This window comes from Tamandua tetradactyla, chromosome 11 (assembly GCF_023851605.1).
Source record: "Tamandua tetradactyla isolate mTamTet1 chromosome 11, mTamTet1.pri, whole genome shotgun sequence".
NCBI classification, from domain to species: Eukaryota; Metazoa; Chordata; class Mammalia; order Pilosa; family Myrmecophagidae; genus Tamandua; species Tamandua tetradactyla.
The window spans coordinates 5,145,938-5,172,067 of record NC_135337.1 but is presented as its reverse complement, the minus strand read 5'-3'; the positions used below and the strand labels follow the sequence as shown (position 1 = coordinate 5,172,067).

Here is a 26,130-nt window from a genome sequence, read left to right as displayed (position 1 = left end):
TATTTGCACATCTACTTCTTTCTCAAATGCAGCAAAAACACAGACTCTGTTTATGCTTTACATAGCTACCTAACAGTGTGAGGCCAGGGAATGCAAAGTGACTTTTTTCTATTAAAAAGGACAGAAGTGAAAAAAAAATTGACCTCAGGGAATACCCTCTCCCCCCACTCCCCAGCTCCACTTCCCCACCATCTTGTCATCTTTCCCCTTTTAATGTTTGGGCCTTAATTTAATAATTTTAATGGGTTGGCTGTTTCTATTCCAATAACTCACAGAGAGGTTCTAAAACTCTTTGCTTCAGAAAAAGAAATAGATGCTCTTAAAATTACCAACACTTGAGCCTTTGATTAGACTCAATGGGGTCATGAGTTGCGAGTTTTTCTTTGACCAGGAATTACTTGTAATGCAGGAAGCCATTTTCCCCATGAAGAGAAGCAACATATGATGAAATGTAAACAAAATGACCCTTCTTAATGCAAAAAGACGCTAGGGCATGCCTGAGGTCTGCCACGCGTTAATACCTGGGGGCTGGCCAATCCAGGGCAAGATAGCCACGCCTTGTTACAATAGGATCGTTCGGAGCTGACAGGCCAGGTCTGGGTGAAAGAGACTCGAGAAAGATCTTGGCAATGAGGATGTGTAACTACTGGGAAAAGGCTAGAATTTTGGAAAACTCGAAGCAAAAAGAATAACATAACCAATCATCGCACCATTCAATAGTGTTAAGACTGCAAACAGACTACTGTCCTTTGATTTATTCACACACCTTTCATGTTAGGCACAGATGACTTGGGGCTATAAGGCTATTTTTACTTCATTTCCCGGCAATATTTTATACTTCATAACGCCTTATAAAGTCTGCTCTTTTTTTTATTGTCAGAGAAAATCAAACAAAAATTATGGCAAATGTACAAAGCCTATATGTGTTCAGACTCTAAGAAATGTTTCTTTTTTTTTTTTTCAGTTAAAGAAAAAATGTAACCTGAAACAATGGGCAGAGTTTCCTTTCTTCCTTCCTTTGTCTCTTGATTTCCCTTCAGACCCCCTGCATCTCCTTACTCCGGTACAGTATCTTAGTAAGATTCAGATATATTCATCGGCAGTAACTTTGGCTGTTAAGCAAATATCACGATGATATTTGAAATAGAAATGATGCCATCAATTGGAGGAGAGACTTTAATATAAAGGGAAAATAATTCACCATGAACATCGAACCCTTTTCTTCATTTCCCACCTCTGCATCTTTGCTAATAATGCCTGCCTCTCCTTCCCCCTTCCCAGTTCCTCCCACTCTCTCCCTCTTTTTTGATAATCTAGACAGGATGGCTAGGGAAACTGCTTTTACTGCAAGGCCTGATTCAAGTCCCACCTCCTCAGAAAAGCTTTCCCCAAACTCCCTTCCACCCAAGATCTGAACCCCTCACATTCTCAGTCTATACTTGCCATGCAGGACGAGCCCTTAAATGGCCTCAAGACCCTTGGTTATATATTTGTCATGTATAGCACTTGCCACCTCATTTACAGAGTAAGCTGCAGAGGAGAGAGGCCCGTCTTCTACTTCTGGGCTCCTCTTTTGCTTTGTACCATACCTAGTTAACCCTCACAAAATGTTTGCTCAAGATAATAGCAGCTTGTTCTGCCTACAAAGCAATAGCCGGTTTTTGTTTTTACGACCCGTGTTGAATTTGGTTCTTAGCATCTCCCCAACCTTGGTGATTTTACTCCGTGACAGACAGGTGGGCTTCCCTACCTCTTGTCGTCCATACTCTTGTGCACAAACTGGCTTCTCAGAGACGGTAGGTCCCACCTGGGAATGAAACGAGCCATTTGTTCCCATCAGGACAACTGCCACAGCATGGCGTCAACTCACTCTTGCCTTTCTTAAATTGAGTTTGTCAGTGCTCAACCACACAGCTGAGTGAAATGTTGTGTGATGCGTCTGTCTCCTGGGAGAGAGAAACCTGCATAAACCACTTCCTAATGGGATCCAGAAACAAAGAAGCGTGAATGAAGTGTTAATTGCATTCATAAAGACATTAACAAAGGAATTAAAATGGCAGAAGCTTCCGTCCCTCACTCGAGATGCAGGGAAAAGCCTGCTACCCCAAAGAATGTTTTAACAATAATCATGAAAGTTTATTGCTTGCCCTCTGCAGAGATAACTCTTGGTAAATATTAACTTTCCAAAGAACAAGCACTTTGTGTCCATTATCTTTTGTGTATTAACTAGCAGACAGTCTAATCCATTCCACCTCCAATTCTTTTCTTTTCTTGGCCCTTACTTCCTTCGTATGATTTACATTTCCAAAGAATCAAGAGGCAGTTTCAAAGCTGCTTCATTAACCATAAGGGTGTCGGTTAACAGTTTGCATCTAATCAATTCTACAGTTCTTATTAGAGCAAAATGGTTTTTCTGGGAACATTTTTTTTTTTTTTTGAAGTAAAATTACAGGGCTGGGGGCTTATTTTACGGTCCCTCTTGAATACTCCAGAGATAATCTGCAATGTGAGCAACCTGTGGCTTCCTGGCCCTGCCCTTTGGCAAGACCCGCAGCTGCTGACAGCCGGGCTGAGCTGGCAAAAGGCCAGAAGGCTGCATTTGACTGAAGATGGATTGCATGGAAAGACACTGCTTCTGTTTAATGAAGTCAGGGCCCCGGATTTGGGGCCTTTTATGGTTCTTCTCGTTTCACTCAATTTCACCTTCACATACCACACCACTAATCCTAACCATCAATTTGCACGTATGTGCAACTGGTGACTGAGGGCCTAGATAAAAGTAAATGAAGCTCATCCAGAAAAAGGTGACAGGAAACTGCCATGCCTGCAACGGAACGGCAACTGAAAACTGTTCCCATAGATTGTCTTGTACCGTCCTCGTCGCAGCTCTGTGAGGTCCATGGAACAGATGTTCCTACCCTCATTCTACAGATAAGAAAACTAAAGTTCAGAGGACATTAAATAAAGCCCTGGGATTAGAATTCAGATATTTTGATCACCTGACTGCTCCTTCTACTGCAGAAGTCTAACACTCTCGGGATCGCACAAGAATTGTGTGAAATGAGTCTGGCTGTACAAATCAGTGGGTCAACGTGTCAAGAGACATATTTATGCAGCCAGAGGTGCAGGTGTTCTCAAGTCTAGACTTAGAATTTGGCTGAAACTCCGAAAAAAAACTGTTTTTTCGGTCTAGTCCAAATCAACCATATTCATGGATGTGACATCAACCCAGTGGTGGCAGATTCAAAAGTTACAAAATTGCAGTCAGACGTGTGCATCAGAGCTGGCCAACATGGATTGGGGGCTTAGAAGGTTGCGTTCAGCATCTCAGGAGAGCTGCATTGTCCAGTCATTAGAACCAGACCTCTTGAGTCCCTGGAGGCTTCTAATTCTGTCCACACATGGGCCTGGACACTAAATTTCAGGACATCACAAAACCTAGAATAAAAGCATTTGGGCTAAATTTAATTTTTTATTATGCATGCTTAATGTCATGTATTGGAGTGAGGACAATCTTCACTCATTAGAACACATCATTAATCCTATTTGATTCCATAATTTTCAAATAATGGGCAAATTTAGCTTCCAGTGTACACATGCCACCAAGTTGTTCTGATCCAAATATGGTTTTAAGTTAATTACCTAAACATTATTAATATTATTATTTGTATTTATTTTATATTTTTACATAGTTTTTGTTCTGTAACTGGGCCCTATTATGCTTTATGTTTCTCCTAAGATGGAAGATTAGTAAATTAAAATCTTACTTGTCAACGGCTAAGTATGAGATGCAAAGATGTATTTTAAGCAGAGGAAAGTCAGTGGAGAGTTGGTCAGTTGACTACACAGTTTACTTATTCAATCTTGACAACTGAGGCTAAACTTCATCAAGAACAGAAGGGTTGAAAAATTTCCTCCTGAATTTATTGGATAGTTATCAGAATGTTCCTCTTCTTATGGCCTAAGAATGTTGACTGAAGACAAAGAGAAATCTGAGGCTCTCTCTACTTGATATTCAATATCTACTTGATATTCAACACCAAGGGAATCATCTGGTAAAACATTTTGTCTTTTAAAACCAATTTCTTTTCGTCTTGGAGATACAGCCTGAGATGTCACCTATAATACTAGAGACAAAAGAGTTTTAAACTTCTATTCGTTCTATTTATATTAAAATTAAGAGTGTCGGTTTATGTTCCTGGGTCAAAACTGTGTCATTGTCACAGGATGATCAATTATCCATATCTATTCATGTAAATCCAAGTGGGAAAACTTACTGTGCATTATTCATTGTATGTTATGGTAGCTACTAGCCATTATGGGGCTATTTAAATTAAAATTAAATAAAATTTAAAATTCAGTTCCATATTTTAGTTGCTCGATAGTCATACGTGGTTAGGGGCTGCTATATTGGACATCACAGATTTACAGATTATTTCTGTCGTCTCAGAAAGTTCTATTTGACAGCAGTGTTCTAGAGCAAAGGATGGGGATATATACCACAGAAATAGACCTATAGCCAATCACACAGTGATGTATAGAATCCCCAATATAGTTTCGGTGACAGGGACTAATCGGACGCAGGCATCAAGCAGGGGGGTGTGCAGCCACCTTTTCAGGTGTGAACCAGCCCTGCACATGGCCATGGGCAATGATCAGCCAAATCTCTAGAGGAAAGGCAGGTGCAGATGAGCCATTTCCATTTTCCACTCCTGCAGCTCCCAGAACCTCGTGTGCAGACCTGCCGCCAAGTCGCACTTGTACAGAAGCCCAAACCAAAGCACATTTTGGATTTATTTTCTGGCCATTATTTCTTTGCAGAATCTATTGCATGCCTTTGATTAAGGACTTTCTTTCCCGTTGCCATGAGTTTCAATGAATTCTGAACCTAGCAGTGTTTTCCACTAGCCATGACATCTAGCACAGGCATTGACCAAAAGAAAGAAGACTTGGGCCAAGCAAGGCTTTTAACACAGTCTGAAAAATATAGACCAGAGTTTCAGGACTGGAAATGTTAAGTTGAATGCCTTTGGCTCACCATATTTGCCAGTCAGCAAGTAAACACATTCATAGAGTGAAAAAGGATCTCTCTGTGAGATGGAAAAGATGGAAAAGTGGGGAAAAGGTGCCTACAACTCCAGTGTTCGTCACATTAGCCATTTTAAACTTGCAAAAAACTGAAAAATAAGATAGTAAATCATTAATCATATCCTTTTCCCTGATGTATCTCGCTAGAATTATCTCTGCTATATTAAGAAGGAGATTGAGGCAGGAATGTTTTCACAAGATTGCTCAAAATCATTTGCAGTAAGCGCATGAAATATAACAACTCGCACTGCTTTTACCACATAATTTTCCCAAGTGGGCTTATGGGCACATGTTTTATTTTCTTAGTAGACTGTAAGTCCCTTGAGGCCACTAATCATACACTTTGCTAAGACACAGTGGGGAGTGCTCTGCACCTTGGTTTAACTCCATCAATAAATATTTATTGAATGAATAAGCAGATCCCCAGTAACAAATGTGTTATGGTAACCTGCAGCTGAAAGCAATAGGAAAGGGGTGGGGTGGGGGAGGTGAACATTTGAGAAGAAACAGATTGTGAGCTGATTGAAAGGGGTATAACTTCAAAGCTTCCTTTGAATCTCCATAGGGATTTTATGTGAGATAAAATATTTTTTAAGGGCAACTGTGTGTTTCAGTTGGGGGAGCAGTGGTTCAGAGGCAATGTGCATCCAGGCCATTGTGTTGCCTCTACAGAATTTCCTTTGTGACATTCTTTTTAGACCTAGGGAAGCTAAAGGTGGTAGTTTTGTATTAATGGCTGAATAGCCCAATAATGGGGTTAACTGCCATTGAAAGTGACTAACACGATTGGGCCCAACTGCAAACACTTTTTCACAAACTTAAGGAAAACAAATCCAGAATTAAAGTTACAGGAAAACCTTGTAATCTTTCCCCATACTTCAAATCATTCTAGGGGTATGCTAAAGGCCATAAAAGAGTTTTAAAAAATGTATGTAACATTTTTTTTTACTTTTAACAATGCTAGTCACCAACTTAAATAAACAAGTTCTGTTCCAATCTCCATTAAATCGCCATGACTCATATTTGTCCCTTGTTCCAATTGTTTTCTGGTTCCTCTCCTGCTGAAATGGTTTCAATTATAGCCTGGAAAAGGTTGATACAGAACTCTTGCACAGTGCTTGCCAACATGGGAACTGGTTTTAGACATTGCTGTTTCTCATCCAAAAACCAAAAAAATTCCCCCTTCCCACCCTTGAGTTAGAGGAGATTATTCTCAGACAGCGCTTAGCTGATTTTTAATGTCAAAGAAACTTAATTTGCAAACTCGTTAGAAACTCTTTAGTAAAAGCCGCCTAGTAAAATAGATGATTAATATTGGTAAGCTCCTCATTTGCATATTAATTAGTCTCCACACTCAACTAATTAAAATTGCACTGCCTGTTTGACTTTCTTCTACACTGCTGGTCTTATTTCAATGTACAAGCATGTATTTTAACTAAAATAAGAGTTCATGATTGTCTGTTCTTAATGTGCTAATTTTTTGAACATGTGACATTTAGGGCACTTGGAGATCCATGTCCCTTTTCACCCAAAGATCACATTTATCCCATTGTGTGTTCCTTCAGGTTTTGATGGGAAATGGGCAGTTGGATTACCTAATTAAGGAGGTACTAAATTGTACCTCGATATTCATTTTCTTTGTCTTGCTCTATGAATGTATCTGGGTAGTATAATATTTTTAGTTATTGACACTTAGGTAGTCTAATAATTTATTTTACTATTTAATTTTTAATAAAGAATTATTGGGTGGGAAACTAGGCTATTCTATTTTAGAAAATCATGATTGCAGAAAGCCTAGCTGTTTGGACCACAAGACCCTAGCTCTTATTGGTGAGGACGTAGTCCCATTTTTGGCAAAATCAAGCCATCCAAACAAACAAAAAACACCTATGGAAATAAACAACCTTTGAGTACAGAACCCTCAAATGAGATTCAGGAGAAATTATATAAGCCTCAGTTCTAGTGGAATGACATTGGTTAAATCGCTGAACTACTCTCCCACTCACCGCAAAAAAAATACATACATTTTAAGTGTCTGCAGTAGGCATTTTGCTATGACATCTCCTCCCCAAGTTAAGTGTCACTGCTAAGTGCCTTCCAAAGCACTGTGTTTACCCTTCTAATAGTCCATATCTCATAATACTATAATTACGTAACCCCTACTGGATGCTTCTTCATAGCAGGGCTTCTGTCTTGTCTGTTATTATATCCCCCAGCGCTTATCACAGCCCTTGTGATATAGTTGGTGCTAATTAAATATTTGCTGATGTAAATGAGTGGATGAATAAATGAGCTAGCGAATCCGTGGACATAACAATAAATAAGGTGGTGCTTCAATGATCTATTACTGAATAATAAACACCCCAAAACTGAGACTGAAAACAATTTATTAGTTTTCGTGATTCTGTGAGTTGGCTGGGCAGTTCTTCAACTTTCTTTCCTGGGTTCACTCATAGTGCTATGTACAGTTGAAGGGTTTCCAGGGGGCTAGGCTCCACTGGGACAGGGGGAGGTCTGCGACTCTCTCTCTACTTGTCTCTCACCCTCAAGTCAGCTAGCTCCGGCTTCCTCAGTTGGTCTTGCCAGTGCTCCAATGCACAAATACTTACAGAACTTGCATCCAGTGTGCTGACAATGGCCAAAGCAAATCACATGGCCAAGCACAGAATCAGTGTGGGAGGGGACAACACAGGGGCATAAATACTTGGGATGCCCTTAGAATAATAATCGACCACAGTATGTGTCCACCTTAAGGGAGTCCCTAATCAAGGCAGACGAGTATACAACAAACCCAATGTGACAAGCGCTGTACCAGAAATACCAAAAAGTTGTTAAAGACTTAAGTGTAGACAGCATTACAGTCAGGAAATTGTCATTTGAATCTTTTCCCTTTTTATTAAGTGGTGTGTGACCTTCGGTTATTTAATCTCTTGAAATGTTGACTGTATAATTTCAAAAATGGGTACAGCACCTACTGTGGTAGATAAGATAGCTGGGCTTACTCAACCTGTGTTATAACCTCCTTCTCACATGACTTCCTGTTCTGCAAAGATTTAAGAGACTAAACCAAAAACCATATTTATCAGACTCCCTTGCAGCTTCTTGATGTGACCTGGCTCCAACCAAGCAGATGTATACTATGAGAACTGAACTGCAACTGAATCAAGTGGGAAAATCGTTTGAAGGGCATCTACTTTTGTGAGTGTGAATCCAGCAACTGTAATAGTTCTGGGTCCAACAATCCTGGTGATGCAGATATGGTCCTGGGCACATGGCTTTGAAGGTATGATCTTAGAGTCTACAATAGGCGTGACATCTGGGATGCCTGGCTGTCTACTTGTTGTAGAGCAGGCTAGTTCTAGGGTAGTGTTTTTGGAGCCATTTCTGAAGGCCTTATCTAATGCCTGCTTATTAGGTCTTTCAGTACTTTTGAAAGCAACAAATTCCCCGTCTGCTTAAAATAGCCAAGGTAGTTTCTGTGTTCTGCACAGAACCCTAAGGGATAGACTCTCTTCTAGGTTTATTATAGGGTTGATAGGAGATATGTTATGTAAAAATCACTGGCATTTAGAAATTAGTAAATATTAATTTTCCTTTTCATAATTTGGATATACAAAATCACAGATGAAATACCTAGATATTTTGAAAGATCCTGATAACTCTCTCTCTCTCTCTCATTTTCTTAGCTTTCAGTTGGCATGTAAACACATCTTAAACAAAAACCTGAGCTAATACACAAACAGAAATAGGTGGAGAACAAAATAAATCTCCAGATTTATTCTTTCTTTGAACAAATACTTATTGATCATGTATTAAGTACCTGATAGCTTTGGGGAAATCATTTCCCTCAGTTATAATTTCTAAGATTTCTGCCTGCTTCAAAATTTTATACCATTAAGCAAGTATCTCCCAACATTAACCTATATATTTGCATTTCACATTGCCTGGGACTCTAGGCTTCAAGAATGATTTGGAATTATGTGGGAAAGTTGAGTGTATATCTTTATGTTGTCATTATTTCTCAAATCAGCTAAGACAATCATTCCCTCTCAAAAAACATGTTTTTGTTTTGTTATCCATAATAATATATTTTCTTAATCAAATGGACCTTGGATGCAAAAATCCTAAAACATAATTACCTCCTCCCTTTCACATTTAAGAAAGCAGGATCATCATCGATGATATTTGTTGAACAATTATTATTAAGCACTTTGAATGCATGAGTTATTGCCCATTTAACTCCCACAAAAACTCTATGCACATTTTTCATAGAATGAAACTGAAGCTGAGAGAAGTTCAGCAAGTTACTTAAGGGCACAGAACTAGTAAGTGGTAGAGCTGGATCTTGACCAGGTTTATCTTTCATAATCACTTCATTAGATACTCTTCATAATAACAATGATTAGTAGCAGTAATTTTGAAAATGGTATTATTTTAGCTAATCTTTATTGAGCACATACTATATGCCAACCACTGTACTCTTTCATTCATATCTGAATTAATTCTCATAATTTATGCCCTAAATCCTGTCGTAGCCCCTATTCGGTAGATGAGGAAATGGTAGCGTATTGATTTTAAGTGTCTTGACCAAAGTTATTCAGCTTGTCTTTGTGGAGCTGGGCTGTGAACCCAGACACTACGAAACCAGAGTGTTCTTAGACACGACTTAATGCCTCATCTACTAATAGCGATGGAATTGAGAGAGAAACCTTGAATCTGCTTTAGCTTAGGGAAAAGTAAGCAGTTTGCATGGTTAAAAACCATACAGGGCGGTGCGATGGTGGCTCAGTGGCAGGGGTCTCGCCTGCCATGCCGGAGACTCAGGTTCGTTTCCCGTTGCTTGCCCATGTGAAAAAAACATAAATAAATAAATACATAAATTTAAAACCATACAGAAATAGAATTCTTCTGACACCTCCCCACTGACCATGCCCATAAGTGAGCCATGACATCATGACTGAGAACCACCGTTTCAGAGACTCCGGCACACACAGCGGGAATGAATGTAGTGGGGGGGGGTGTGTTTGTGCGTGGGAGAAAAGTTGTGGACACACACTCCCCGTTTCCTCCAAGCAGTGTCTGAGGCCCAGAGTAACGTTCTTTATTCTCTTCCCAGATCTACAAAGCTTCCGACCCCGTTTCCTCCCTTCTAAGCGTGGCAGTGATAATGGGAAGTCACTTTATATCTCTGTTTTAAACATGATTCTTCAATATCACGTGGACATGTGTTTAAAATGTATCATTTTGGGGGAAAAAAAGTATGGCCATTAAAAAATCCAAAACAATCTTATCAGTGAACAGAATGCCTGTTAGAATTAATAAGGAGAAAAACTTGTTAATTTTTTAACAATTAACAAGCGATTCATTATTAAACACCTAGCAGCCAAATTCAGTACCTGTAGGCAAAGAGGCCCTTTCCTTTGAGGGGACAAAAACTAATTGCAAAAGCAGAGTTGCTGAGAAGTCACACTGGGAAGCATGGGGATTTACATCGCAGAGCTCGTTTTCCTTTTTACTGAGCCATAGTAAAAGGAGAGGTGGGGATCTAAGAAAAAAAAAATACTTAAGGCCCCTTGGGAAATTTATTCAACAACTAAGCATGAGAAAAAAAAAGGGTGATAATGAGAAGCAGTGAGAAAGATGGTAAGGTGATGTTTATTCTGGGTTTCAGGGAGCTTGGGAGTCCTTAGACTCTCAGTCCCTGAAAGAGCACAGGTCTGGCACGTAGTAGGTGTTCAGAAATAATGAAAACAACCAGCTAATGAATGAATTACCAGATGGACAGCATTTCATTCAACCTTTGAAAAAAGGGAAAATTTTGATGTTATTGAAAATAATACTTATACCTAATTCATTATGTATCTTTGTCTTCTACTTAGGTACACATATTTAATTATACAATAGTATATAGATTATACATTGTATATAAACTTATTTATTTATTTAATTTTTAAAATTAATTTTAAATTTTTAAAAAAATATGACAAGAAAGAAACAAACATTCTTAACATATGATCATTCCATTCTACATATATAATCAGTAATTCACAATACCATCACATAGTTGCATATTCATCATCATGATCATTTCTTAGAACATTGGTATATAAATTTGAATCTAAACATTGGTTATCTTAATGCTCTGCTTTTTCATAAGTAGTTATTACCATTTTCATAAGCAGTTAACTTTGAACAGAAAATAACTTCCTGGTTGAATTTTTCACATCGCACTGTTTTCTAACTCAGAGGACCACATCCAAGGAGAAATGGATTTTCAAATCATGAGGCCACAACTCAGACCCCACAGCCAGCAGACAGGCAGCTAAAGAAGAAATTCGGGTTTCTACAGTATAGATAAGGCACAAATCAATAACTCATAGCTTACTTTCTCTTGTTCCCTCTTTCTCTTTCTTTGCTCCTCATATTGGTCCTTTGGGACACCTAATGGATGGAAAAGTAAACAGAGGCCAGGTAGCCACCAGCTGGGGTGTGCTAGGGGCTCTGGGGCTGCCATAATAAAGGATTTTGGAGTAGGCTCAAAGTCCTTGGGGCCCATTTCCTGAGGGACCAGGACCTTGCTGGGATCTTCAGAGCTGGCCTTCACTCTAGCACAGTCTTCCTCATGGGAAATACAAATCACTTCTGGGGCTCTGATAGAGAGAGGGCTAGCAAATCCCAGGTTATGAGAGCTATTGCTTTACCTGTAGGAGCAGCCTGTCCATGAGTATACAGAGCCAAGAGCTGATAGGGTATTTCTAAAATTTGTTGTAGAGATGAGCATCAACCTCGGAAAATGGTATTTAGAGTGGCAGAATTCTGAAGACCAGGGTGAGAGCTAACCTCTACTTCTTATTAATTGTAACCCTTAGTAAGTTATGTAACCTTTTGGAGATTTTTTTCTTCTCTATAAAATAGGGCTAAAAATTCCTGCCCCACCTCCATGAGTCAAGCTCAGAAACAAGTGAAACACATTTGGGTATATGAAAATCTTTTGCAAAATATAACATTATACAGTAGGATTGGAAAACTCTGGCCCACTACCTGATTTTGTCTTGCCCACTAGAAAATTATATGAAATACCAATTTCACTTATATACTATATATGGAAATCTTTGTGCTACAGTGTCAAAGTTGGTGTGGCCAGAAAAGTCCAAAATATTTATTATCTGGCTCTTTACAGAAAAAGTTTGCCAACCCCTCATCTATACAACTTAAGGGGTTATTATCTTTTTTAACAAATGACAGATCTTGATTGACATGGGTTTTACCAAGCAAACTGGGCCACCCATTGGGGAAGGGTGAGAGCTGATCCTCTCCTCGTTATAAAAGTTGGGTATGCCCAGCAGATCCAGTCATCAGGGAAAAGTGGTGTAACAGTATAGGGCAGGCTGCCAAGTCCTCAAGATAAAAGTGACAGAAGAAGTTTCTCCTTGACTGCCAGATCTTCCTCAATCCATTTCTACGGACTTGACCAAAGGAGGAAACAGTCATGTCTTGTTTAGAGATCATTCATCATGATTTGGTTACACAAGGGGAATGGATGACAGCAGTATTACAGCACCACTCAGGGTATTGCTGAAGGACAGTGAGGAAAGAAAATCACCCCAGATGGCTAAACTTTGATAGGGACACCAGCGTACTTTGTCTAGAAGGAGAGATGGCCCGATGTCAAGATCTACTGTTTCATGAGCAATGGACAATGAGTTGGTGGATGGTAGGGACTAGGAAAGAGCAAGATTGGAGGACTGAAAGCAAGAATGTGTAGAGGAGAAGTAGGTGATGGATCCCTGTGAATGGTTGGTAAATGTGAGACTATCTGTGTCTCATGTTAATATGGTTACCAAAAAGCCCCCTTCAAAAAGGAAGATTTTAATAATCAGATAGACGAGATCAACTGCTCTGGGACTACTAGTCACCCTCCTTCCCCAGATTCAGGGCTTGCTCAGTGGGCGCATGAACAACCATCACTGGCCATGATGGTAGAACTTGAAGTTTTCATACATTCAATATCCCTTCTGTTCTTGGAGAAGAAGGGTCATTGCCACATCTGAGGCCCAATTTGCTCCCACTGTTAACTAACTCTGGTATCCTAATATGGTACCATATTCCTGGGGACCTAGCTAGTCCCTTGTAAATTGGATTCGTGCCTTCAAATTGGAAGGCAGAAATTTGTTCTCCTTGGGATAGATCAATTCTCTGGGTTTAGAATTGTTTTCCCTGCCCACCATGCCTCTGAACCTCTTATCATTTGTAGAAGTAATGGATGCCATGGCCACCCAGCACTGGTTCTTACCAAGGAACTCACTGTTCCCTAAAAGAAGTAATGAATAGGATTTACAAGACTTATTCCCCATTCCTCTGAAGCAGCTGGCCTTATACAACAGTAATGCAGCTAGCATTCACATGCCAGGCACTTTTCTAAACACCAGACATGTGCCAACTCATTTAATCCCTATAACAGCCTTTTGAGATAATTACCATAATTATACTAATTTCCAAGAGGACACTGAAGCAAGAATGGTTAATAAACTGCCTCTGGTCACTCAGTTGGGAAGAGGGAGACAAAGATTTGATTCCAGACCATGCAGCTGCAGGCTGTGCTCCTAATCACTACTACACAATGCCTACACCATAGGATGAAATGATCCACCGGAGGCTCAGAGGTGGAGTCTCATGAAAAACAAAACCAGGTGAGGTTTCTTTGTGATCTTAGGGAGTAGAGTTTATGCTCCGCTCCATTGACCAAGATATGGTGTCATTTTTGCCATAGCAAGATAATACTCATGTGGGAATCAAGAGGGCAGAAGCGTAAGTGATGTCTCTCATCATCACACCTAAGGACCCATTTCTAAAGGTCTGCTTCTGTTCCCCCTAAATTCAGTGATTTACTGATATAGAGGATTCAGAATCCAAAGGAGGCATTTTCCAGGAAGATAAAGCAATAATTTCACTAAATTGGAAGCTGAGACTACCACCAGACTATTTGAGGCTCCCCTTGCCAATGGCAAACAGGGTAAAAGGGGAGCTCTGGTATAGGTTGGGGTGCATGTACCCAACTATTTAAGTGAACTATATCAGTTAGGCTGCATTTGGCTCCAAGTAACAATAACAATAATCCATTTAAAAGTGACCCAAATAAAAACCTAGGAAGTCTGGAGGAAGGCAGCCCAAGGGAAGATTAACTGACTCACAATGTCATCAGAGATCCAGGCTGTTTCCAACCTCCCATTCCTTTATCTTCACCTATGTGGCAGTGTCTCCCCTCATGGTGACAAAATGGCTGCCATAGAGTCTGAAGTGAGGGCAAAGAATCAGGATAGTCTCTGAGTTTGCTAATGCTGCTGGAATGCATCATACCAGAAATGGGTTAACTTTATAAAGGGGATTTATTAAGTTACAAGTTTACAGTTCTAAGGCCATAAAAATGTCCAAACTAAGGCATCCAAATAAAGATACCTTGACTCAAGAAAGGCTGATGGCATCTGGAAACCTCTGTCAGCTGGAAAGGCACATGACTGGTGTCTGCTGGTCCTCTGGCTTCTGGTTTAAACAGTTTCCCAGAGAGCATTCTCTTTCTGCATTTCCACAGGTCTCTGTCTTTGAGTTTTTCCCAAAATGATTCCCTCTTAAAGGACTCCATGAAGCTGCTTAAGACCCACCTTGAATGGGTGGAGACACATCTCCATGGAAACCACCTAATCAAAAGTTCCCACCTCCAACAGAGGGGTCACATCTCCATGGAAACAAAAAGATCCCACCCAAACAGTAAGTCTGCTCTCCACAAGATTGGGCTAGGAAAAAGAACATGGCTTTCCTGGAGTACATAACATCCTCAAACCAGCACAGATGCAAAGAATCAATTTCTTTGGTCAATACAACCAGTTTCCTGGCCAGCTGTGCTTCACCGCGACATTGAACAACCAGTGCTGTTGGCGGTACTGGAAATGGTGCCAGAGACGGTGCCGCTGGATGTCCCACACTCAGCCGTGCAGCAGCAGTTTTCTGAACTGATTTTGGTTGTGTCTCTCACTTCTTGCCTCCAGTAGTTCCAGGTCATTTTCTGACCCTGTTTCTCCAGCCTTCCCAGAGAATCAATGAGCTATCCAATATCTCGTCAGTTTATCTTTTTTCAGCTTATATCAGCCAGAATTGATTTGTGTTGTTTGTAGCTAAGAAACCTGACTGATAATATGGCTGCTTAATTGGCTTATCAAAAATGAGGTTTTCTTGCCTTTTTTCCTTCTTTTTGGCATTTTCAAAGGGTTTTAAAAGGTAGGCAGAGAGTAAAAATGCCTTTACTAACATGCAAATCACCTTTACTAAGTTTCCAAATGATATATTTTAACGGCGCCCCTCAGCAAAATTCAGGCTGCAAAAAGATTTCCTTGGAATAGGGGTATGGCCGTTTACAATATCATTTTGGTACTTATTATGAGCCAGGCATCATGATAAGTACATTCTGTGTGGATTGAATTCTCACAACAACTCCGTGAAGATGCTATCACTGTAATATCTGTGTTTTCAGATAAAGAAGCTGGTTTGGGGAAAGGTCAGACATGGCGCAAATGGCTTATGGCCCAGCCCTGCCTGACTGCACACCGGGTCATTATTTTCATTTACTTATGTTATCAGAAATGAAAGCCATGGATTGTATCCTACAGAGTCTCCATAATACTACTCAGCCAAAGTTGACTTTGATATCAAAAGCACCTATCTTGGAGTCTGTCCAAAGAATTTTGTTCTGGAAGGACCATAAAAACATTATCACTTTTTAATGGAGAATCAGATTAGTGGCACAAAGCCTGAGGTTACCTTTAAAGTCCGCCTCTAGGCAGTGTACTCATTTCACCTGCGCTTCATCTTCCTGGCACTAGGCTTGTTTATGGTGCTTGTCCACCTGCACCTCCTGTAAGAGAAACTTTTCACCTCCAGTCCCTGTTGCTGAAGCAGACATATTTTATACTAATTGCCACAGCTGATGAGCAATAAACAACTTGCCCAAAGGCTACCAACCAATTTACAGACCAGCCTGTGGCTTATGTGGCCTCTCTTATAAAGACGGTTCATTCAGATAGCTCTTTCAGAAATGAGGAATTGGGAAACCGGGACTGAGCAAGGTGGCAGCAGAGCTGAAGGGATGCGCTGATGGCAAACTGACTCAAAAATCATATGAAAGCTGATGTCATAAGGTAGATGTCATAAAGTAGAGGACGGGGAAGCCGGTTGGTGGAGAAGAGGTTGGGGCAGATGAGCAGAGAGAAACAAGTACTCTGACAGAGGAAAGGGAAGGGGTGGGAGGAGAAGAGAGAGCTCTGGCCTAGGAACTTAATGGATTTTCTTAGTTTCCCAGGAAACTCGGTGGATCTCACTCAGTTCCTTAGAACCACACAATCCTGTTTGAAACTATCGCTCTCATTAACCTTTAAAAAGGAAACTTGTGAACTAATTTTCGTCTTTCATCTTTTTTGTTTTTTCCAATTCTTCCTCCTGTGACCAAACTAGTTTGAAACAGGGAAGCCAAGAGAAAAGTGGAGCAGAAAGTAGAAAGTCTGGATAATCCACAAAGATACACCCCAGACTCTGAAAGATAGAACTTGATTATATTGTGCTAAGACCTGGGTTTTTACAACCCCTCTGCTCCCCTCTGTGGATAAAGGTAGAATTGAGGGTACTTTTCACTCCACAAACTCTAAAGGCAGAAGCAAATGCAATTCTTTTCTCTCTTCCCATTTCATGACTATGAACTAATCGCATCCATGCATTTTCTTATACGAATTATTCTTTTCTGAGTCAACAATGTGCCCCATTTAAGTCTAAAGTGTTCTAAACACACACCTAGACCCTACCTCTAAAATGCCAGGCAAGTGGTTTGAATAGGAAAAGCTAGAACAGGTAGTTATTTTGCTATGAATTATCAAAAAGACTAAAACATCCCTTCTCCACAAGAAGCTGCTTCAGACCAAAATAGTTTTAGCTGATGAAGATGGAGGGCTCCTCTCCCTTTCTGATCCCACCATAATGATCTCCTGCAACATCTCAGGAGTTGACAGAGGCGCTGGAAAGATAGTTTCATCTTAAACTGCCGAGAGTTTACAGCTCCTTCCGCCAACCTGCAGAGAAGGGTCTCCTGGGCTATTCTGTTTCTATCCCCTCTTACATATGTGTCACTGCTTCATTCTGCCTAAGAACACAGAACACAGTCTAGCAAAGGGCAGTGCAGTGCTTAAACCTCTGAACTCTGGGGTTCAAATATTGCCTTACTTACAAATAGATCTACCTCTCTGAACCTCAGTTGCCTCATCTGTAAAATGGGGATATTATTAGTTCCTACCTGTTGGTCTGAGTTAATATCTGTAAAGGCACAGGTAAGAGGCTAGTACATAGTGCACTCTGTAAGTGGTTGTCAAATCAATTAAAAAAAACTGCTCCAAGGAGAGGAATTTCCTTCCCTCTGACAGAACTACGAGGCTGCTGGAAACTGAGCTTTCCTTGGGAAGAATTGCGCTTCTTGTTATAAAGTGATTTTTTTTTTCCTTGCAGGAAATTTCCATTTGCTAATTAATCTCTACTTGGCTGCTGAAAGTAAGAGTGTGTCAAATTATAAGTAACTTGTTTTTAGAAAAAAAAATCAATGCAGACATAGACCATTTAAGTAGAGGTTAATTAACTGGCAATTTAGAACGTGGAAATCAGCAGAAACAAAAATATAATGTAGGACTTTGAGGTAGTTGTGCAAAAAGACCTGGGTTGCATCCCAGCTCTGCAACCTTTTTCACTGAGTGGCCTCTGGCAAGACCCTTACCCTCCTTGAGGTTCTCTATCTGCAAAATGGGAACACTTACACTCCCCTCACAGAGGGGTTGTTTTAGTTTGCTAATGCTGCCGGAGTGTAACACACCAGAGATGGAACAGCTTTTAATAAGGGAATTCATTTAGTTAAAAAATTATAGTTCTTCAGAAGAAATGCAGCTAGCTTTCATCTGAGGTTCTCTGTTACAGGAGAAGGTACATGGTGTTGTCTGCTGACCTTCTCTCCTGCCTTCTGGGTTCCAAAAACTTTCCTGGAGCAATTCCTTTTTGCATCACCAAACTTCTGGGCTGAGCTGTGAGTGCTGACATGAGATACGCTGTCTTCTGACCTCTCTTTTTTAAGCCTCCAGCTAATTAAATTAAACCTTACTCATTGTGGAAGGCACTCCCCTTAAGTCAACTGCAAATGCAATCAGCCATAGTTGAATTTCACATAGTAATGATTTAAGTCCACAAAAACAGCATAATGGGCATCATCACTTGGCCAAGGTGACACCTGAACTTAGCTACCCCAGTGGTCATGAGGATGATGTAAGACAGATAATAGTATAGGGCACAGCCTGTGACACACAATGATTCCTCAGTGAAGTTTGAATCTAAATTTGAAAATATTTCACCCTTCAGTGTTCAGCCGAGGACTCAATGACTTCTTTAGGTACAAGTCTATCAAGTTGAACTATTAATTTTCCGGTCATAACCAACCATGGTGGTAGGCAATCCAAGAAAGCAGCATGGGGCAGATATGCTGCTGAGTGAGCGCTAAAAGAGACAATGAATACTCAAAGATAGATAAGGCAGGAAACGTTATAAAAAGCCAGCATAACAATTCCCAAAGTTAATAGTCTGGAGCACTTAGTGTAGGAAAAAAGAGCTGCAAATCTAAGCAGCATCTGAGGGACTTACTACTGCACAGTCCAATGCAATGATCAATATTCACACAGCCTAATGGCTGATGGGCAAAGGAGTATCTCTTGAAGATCCTGCTAAAGCTGACTGTGCCTGCACTCCAGGGAAGGGGACAAAGAGGGGTGAATGACCACAGTGTCACAGGTTATTTGAAAATTAACCTCAAGAGACTGCTTGAGGACCCAGCTCCTCACTACAGCACCTTGAAACATTGAAAAGACCTGGATGGCTACCCTTTGACTAACTATGTATCAATGTAGTTGAGATGTGCACCTATGGGCAGGAGAGGACGTGCTGAAATTGTCCCCTTGAAGAGGAAAAGATCCATAACAGAAAGGACTGTTTGGGAAAGGGAGTGAGACCACAGTTCAGGTCTCCAGTAGCGACAGCCCCGTACAGAAGGCAGGTGGCACGTTATCACAGGTAGTTCAGGGATTGGCTGCTGAGGTCACGTGCCTGGGTTCACACCTAGCTCTGCCTCTTACTGTTTATGTGACCTCAGGCAGGTAACTTAGTTTCTCCTGCGTAAAATTTAAAAAATAATAATAATGAAACTACCTACCTCATAGCACTGTTTTAAAATTAATTGTGTTAATATATGAGGCAATTAAAAGACTGCCTTGCAATTATTTGAGAAATATTAGCTCTTGTCAAATGCATCTCTTATATACATTTTACTTTCTTGAACTCCTAAAAATGAGCAATTGGGTAGGCTCCAACTCTACTTGCCACAGACAATGCTGCCTTCACATTTTCACTTAACAAGTGTCTATTGAGTGCCTACTATGCACTAGGCAATGTTTCTTTTCACTTCTGTGCAAGACTTTCCCAGAGGCATATATCCAGGAATGGGATTGCTTAACACCATATTTTTTTTTTTTTTTTTTTTTTTTTTTTTTTTTTTAAAGGAAAGACAGAGAGAAGGAAGGAAGGATAGAAGGAAGGAAGGAAGAAAGGGAAACATTTTCTTGTTTTTATTGTATTCTGTTTCTCCGTATTTGTTACATGGGCTGGGGCCGGGAATCGAACCGAGGTCCTCCGGCATAGCAGGCAAGCACTTTGCCCGCTGAGCCACCGCGGCCCGCCCAACACCATATTTTGACTACTTGCTGACAAGCTTACACATATTCCAGCAGTACATGATGGTTCCTTGCATCTTTGTTAGCATTTAGTATTACTGGACTTTTTTTGACTTTTGCCAATCTAATGGATATAAAGTATAACCTTGTTTTAATTTGCATTTCCATAAAAGCATGATTGAGCATCACATCATATCCTTGTTAGCTATTCCAATGTTCCCTTCTGAGAATTATCTATACATATATTTTGCCCAATTTTCTATGGGATTTCCTGTTCTTTTTGTGGATTTTAAGTTGTTTCTTTTATATTTTAGACATGTAGCACTTGATAATGTTGAATATTGGAAATATCTTCTCCCAGTTTATCACCTTGTTACCTTTGTTTAGAAGTATTAATTGAACAGAAATCCTGTGGAGCACTGAAAATGCTACAAACCCAGCTCACCTCTTCACTAGATTGGCTCAACCCTCCCTATCAATGTTCTAACAGAAGAAAAGGTATACCTATTTCTGGATGTAAATCCTATTTTCCTCAGTCTAAGTCTCTACTGTTCTATGCACAATGTCTAACATTCAACAAAAAAATGTGAGATATAAAAAAATGTCCAGGGGGAAGAACATTGTCAAGTCGTAAAGCAATCAAACAATTTGATCCAGAGATGGCCCAGATGTTCAGACTATTAAACAGAGACTTTAAATAGCTATGATTAACATGTTCAAGGATCTAGGAGAAAAGGAGGACAAGCATGAGTAGTTTCAGCAGAGACGTGGAAACCATAAGAAAAGAGTCAAAAGTTGTACATTCTGTTTGTAGGTTTTTTCCTCTTGATTTTGTTTTTTTGTATGTTTTGATAGTTTGGTAGATTCCTCAACTTCTATTTCACTTTTGTAGCATCCCTAGGGCTGTAATTGAAGGAAGGAGCAAAGTTTGCCATTTGGTCAAAAATGGGAAGCCCTCTCCCATGCTCAACTGAGATGCTGAAGCAGTGAATGCTTTAAAGGAAGTGGTCTTCGATGGAAATGTAAAGCAACCAGCGCAGGGCCCAGTTAAATGGAGGATCAACATGGTTTTAGGAAAATGGTTGATTTATTTTTCTGTTCAAGTAGAATTCCTCATTCTTTGAAAGTGTCACAAAGTGAAATATATTACCTAAATTTACAATAATATTACCAGGCAATCCGATCAGAAAAACAAAACAAAGTGAAAGAAGTTCATCGTCCAATGATTATATTATTTGTCCTACATGAGGTATATATTTTTTCTCTCCCTAATTTCAAAGTCAGATATTATTTATGTCAATAGCCACAAATTCTGAAATATCTAGATTCAGATCAGATATTGCAATAATACTGTGCTTTGCATCTACTGCAGTTTCTACATAGCTCTTATTTCCCTTCATTTGCTCATGGTTTTAATCTTCTGAACTAGTTCATTTTATACTCTAGCTGGCAAACCAGGAATTTCTTGGGACTAAAGGCCTCCTGAATCAAGACCTGCCCTGACTCAGTTTGGCTTCACCTTTGTAACATTTCCAAAGATTCTATTTACAAATTTGCATTCACAAGACTGTGGCTTAGATCAAAAATCGGAAAGCTCCTCTTGTGCTCAACTGAATTCAGGGAAGAAGATGGAGAGTTTTGCACACTGGCCAGTTCTACTCTGCCATGCTTCATCACTTCAAATCCTCACATTAAGACACTCTTATGGATTGAATCCTGTGCCCCACAGACTTTTCCATGTCCTAAGCCCCAGTCCTATGAATGTGAATTTGTAGACAGGGTCTTTGAAAATGTCATTAAGGTGAGTCCACACTGAGTCAGTATAGGCCTTGGCCCCGTGTGACTGGACTCCTCACAGGCCGAGAAAATTCCGACAGAGGAAGGGTAGACTGAGTTATGAATTGCCTGCAAGCCACCACCAGAACACTGCAGATTTCAGAGAAAACCTCATCCTGCTGATGTCTTGATTTTGGACTTCAAGCCTCCCAATTAGGAGACAATAAATTCCTGTTGTTTAAAGGAATTTAAGCCACTCTGTGGTACTCTGTTACAGCAGCTCTGGCAAACCAAGACAGATACCCTTCTCTGGGCAATCAAACCATCAGGCACTGTGGCACAGCACCTCTGGCCTCTGAGTTTTTCAAAGATGCATGAAAATGTGAGACACCTGAACAAAATTGTCTCTAAAATACCAAAAGAAAACTATGTGTTTGATATTGTGTGGGGCAGGGTAGAGAGCAGCTAAAGGAGAAGTGTGTGGGGCCCATGCAAGACCTAAGCTTCCTCGATTGTCCTTGGAAATGATCTCTCATCTACTACGTTCTTATTGAGAAAGTTAGACAATTGGAATATTTAATGTTGAAAGCTATAGTGGAGGCCGTCTATCCAGGCGGACAAGCAGTGCCTGAGAGGTGAGAAGAATGCAGAAGCCATGGGGTTCAAACACATTTTGTTCCTGTTTACGTCCCTACCCCCTAAATGCCCTGCCCATGCTGCTACCAGAGTAGCCCCCGCCCCGGGTCTGGTTTCTGTTTTTGGAGTCTCTGTAAAAGTTTGTTTGGTGGGCGGGCCGCGGTGGCTCAGCGGGCAAAGTGCTTGCCTGCTATGCCGGAGGACCTCGGTTCGATTCCCGGCCCCAGCCCATGTAACAAAAAACGGAGAAACAAAATACAATAAAACAAGAAAATGTTAAAAAAAAAAAAAAAAAAAAAAAAAAAAGTTTGTTTGGCAAATGAGTTCAATGCTTAGTGTCAGAAAACCACTGATCTATTCTGACTGCACCATTTTATTAATGAATGCCACGAGGCTCACAGAATTTAAGTAAGTTAACCAAGGTCTCCCAACTAACAAATAAAGCCAGGTTTCCCAAACCCCAGTTCAAAAGCATTTCTTCATTCAGAGACTGAGGAATCCTGGATATAAGAGCTCAAGTTTCTTCCAGAAGATGCCCCTAACCTAGTGTCCAGAGGGTCCTATTACCTCTGCCTTGGGAGGCATGCAGATTTGCATTGTCATTAAGACCAGTCGTCCCATCACGCTTTCTTATCACTTAGACCAAGTCACCCTCTGTGTCTTGGAATCTTATGGGCGACTCAGAGCATCTTTGAAACTAGCCAGGAGAGTAAATATCATTTTATCTCATTTTTAGTATATGAGTTATCCTCCAATTTGCACTTCTTAAGAGAAAGCTCATTTCCCACTAAAGGGGGAAAATGCACCAAGTGAGAAATTAACAAAAAGGAATCTAGGTTCCAGGAAAGCAAATCTAGGGCATGAAACCTTTATAGAGCCTCAGTTTGAGCCCTAGGTGTTCTTATGAGTTAACAGGAGTGAGGTTGGTCGGGGTTTAGCAAACCATGGCAATGAATAGCCTCTTGACTCCATTTGATCTCTCTTGGTCACTGATGCCTTCATTTATTACACTTCCTTTCCCCCTTTTGGTCAGGAAGGCATTGTCGATCCCATAGTGTTAGGGCCAGACTCAGCCCTGGGAGTCATGTTCCACGTTGTCAGAAAGATTTTCACCCCTGAATGTCATGTCCCACGTAACGGGGAGTGTAATAATTTTCCTTGCAGAGTTGGGTTTAGAGAGAGGCCTATAATTCCTGGAGGCTTCCTAGGTCAAATAAATCCTGAGACCCAGACGAACCAGCCTCACTAAGTCTATCAATTAATTACACCCCCTATCCTTTAGTGTTCACCCCTTCCCAACATAAAAAAGTCAGAATGGACATTGCTCAAATAGATTGGAAGAAGGATCAGCTGAAAAGGGGGAAGTATAACAGAGAAAATAGGATTTAACAAATGAGTATGGCTGCTAAATCACTATATTAATATTTCTTCTAGCCTCCTGTATTTTGGAGCAGCTAGAAGGACAAATCTGAGATGTTGGAATGATACTCCCTGACAAACTCTGGGATCTGTCCGGTAACAACTTGTTGAAATGTGCTTTGAAAACAATTGCTTTTTTTCTTTCTTTGCTTTGTAATATATGTGAAATTTACAATAAAAAAGTTAAGGAAAAAAAAAAGAAATCAAGTAAGCAAAATATACCAGAAATTATATAACGCTGCTTTGAATCTAATATGTACCCCAGAAAAGCCATATTTTAATCCTGATTCAATCTTGTGGGAACAACCATTTCTCTTAATCCTGATTCAACACTGTAGGTTGGAATCTTTTGGTCCATCTCCAATCTGTGGAGATGTAAAACACTCAATTGTGGGTATTAACTTTTGATTAGATAGAGATGTTTCTCCACCCACTCCAGGTGGGTCTTGATTAGTTTACTGAAATTCTCTAAAAGAGGAAACATTTTGGAGAGACTCAGAAATGACAGAAGCCTCAGAGCCAAAAGAAACTTCATGGCAGAGCTGACATAGATGCAGACACGTGGAGAATAGAGACATGGGTGTTTGCAGATGCCTGGAGCCCAGTAAATGTCGCCATGAGATGTTAAGTAAGCTAGAACCTCGAGAGAGCCAAGGAAGCCAAGAGATGAAACCCAACCCTGGAGGAGCAAAGTGAGTTTCCCTCACATGGCCAGAGACTGAAAGCAACAGAGCCTGAGGGTAAGGGACCAGCAGATGCCAACCACATGACTTCCCAGCTGACAGAAGGGTTTCTGACCCATCGGCTTTTCTTGAGTGAAGGTAACTTCTTGTTGGTGCCTTAATTTGGACACGTTCATTTCCTCAGAACTGTAAACTTGCAGCTTATTAAATTCCCCTTATTAAGAGCCATTCCAGTCCTGGTATATCACATTCTGGCAGCTGGCAAACTATCACAGTATATAAAGTAGTGAAAGAGTGTATCTACAATGGCAAAAGAACCACTAATTTTTTTAGTGGTTTTGTTAGAGACCCCAAAAGGCGGTAACTGCCTTGTCCAATATAATAGCACGGGCCATAGTGGCACTCAAAATGTGACTACTCCAAATTGAGATGTGTTGGCTGGATGTGTAAAATTTGACGATTTAATATAAAAAAAAAGAACAGAACACCTCTCATTAATAATTTATTTTACTGATTCATGCTGAAATGATAATATACTAGATATATTGGGTTAAATAAACTATAACATTAAAATCAATTTCACTTGATTCTGCTTTTTAAAGTGTGGCTACTAGGAAATTTAAAATGACAAATGTGGCTCATATAGCATTTCCATTGGACAGCACTGGGTTGAAAATAAGAAACACGTGCCCACTGCAGCTGAGTTGAGAATGCTGGTGGTTTTCCTAGAACCAGCTTCCTGCATGCATGGCCACAGACAAAGTCATCATCAAACAGTCAGCTCCAGTGCCTGGACTCTTAAATTCAGACCAGACACTTGTAGTAAATTATGTACCATCAGGGAATGGTCATTAAAGTTGAGTAAGAGTTACTTAAGGCAAACTTGGCTGTCACTATGGAGATATGTAGATTAGTAGGTTTTCAGGATTATTAGATAATTGCCTGAAGTTGATGTTCAAGCTCCAGTTCTGTCCTTGAGTTAAAGCAGAAAAACACAAAACTTCCTGCAGTGAATTTCTATTTACCTCTGTGTAAGTAGGGCTAGATTTGGAAAGATCAGAAGCACAGTAAAACATGTGATGCTCAGCACTATACTTAGAGCTGACGTTTGATTAGCATTGAAAACTGCTAGAGCGCTGATAAAAATAAGGATAAAGAACCTATTAGGAGGGGGTGCAAGGGTAGCTCAGTGGTAGAATTCTCACCTGCCATGCGGGAGACCAAGGTTCGATTCCTGGCCCATGCACTTCCTAAACAAACAAGCAAGCAAACAAACAAATAAAAAAACAAACCAAACCAAAAAAAAAAAAATGTTTCAACAAATGGTGCTGCAATAAGGAGATACTCACATGGAAAAAGAATGAAATGTGACCCCTACCATATAGCATACAAAGAAAAAAAAGAACCTATTAGAGTTCACAAAAAACCCAATCAGATGAAAACACTTGTTTGTTTAAAGAGGCAGTATGATATTCAAACCTGAAATGAACTTTGGTAGGCTAAATGAGGACTCCCAAAGATATCCATGTTCTAATCCCCAGAACCTGTGAATACTTCTCTATATGGCAAAAGGGACTTGGCTGATGAGATTAAGGATTTTGCGATATAAAAATTTTTCCTAGGTTATCTAGGTCGGTTGTAAATGCAATCACAAGTGTTCTTTCAAGAGGGAGACAGAGGGAGACTTGACTACAGAATAGGAAAAGACGATGTGACCATGGAGGCAGAGACTG

General features: G+C 40.2%; 1 long non-coding RNA gene across 2 annotated transcripts in view; it reads right to left on the bottom strand.

Moving 5' to 3' along the window:
* Positions 1 to 26,130, bottom strand: part of LOC143649805 (uncharacterized) — a 119,355-nt gene that overhangs the window by 78,530 nt on the left and 14,695 nt on the right. The window contains exon 3 of one of the 2 annotated variants that reach the window (XR_013159194.1): positions 10,712 to 10,886. The exons of the other annotated variant lie outside the window; for it this stretch is intronic. This is a non-coding gene — a long non-coding RNA (uncharacterized LOC143649805). Of the gene's footprint in view, positions 1 to 10,711; positions 10,887 to 26,130 lie in introns of those variants that run through there. 2 annotated transcript variants of the gene reach the window in all.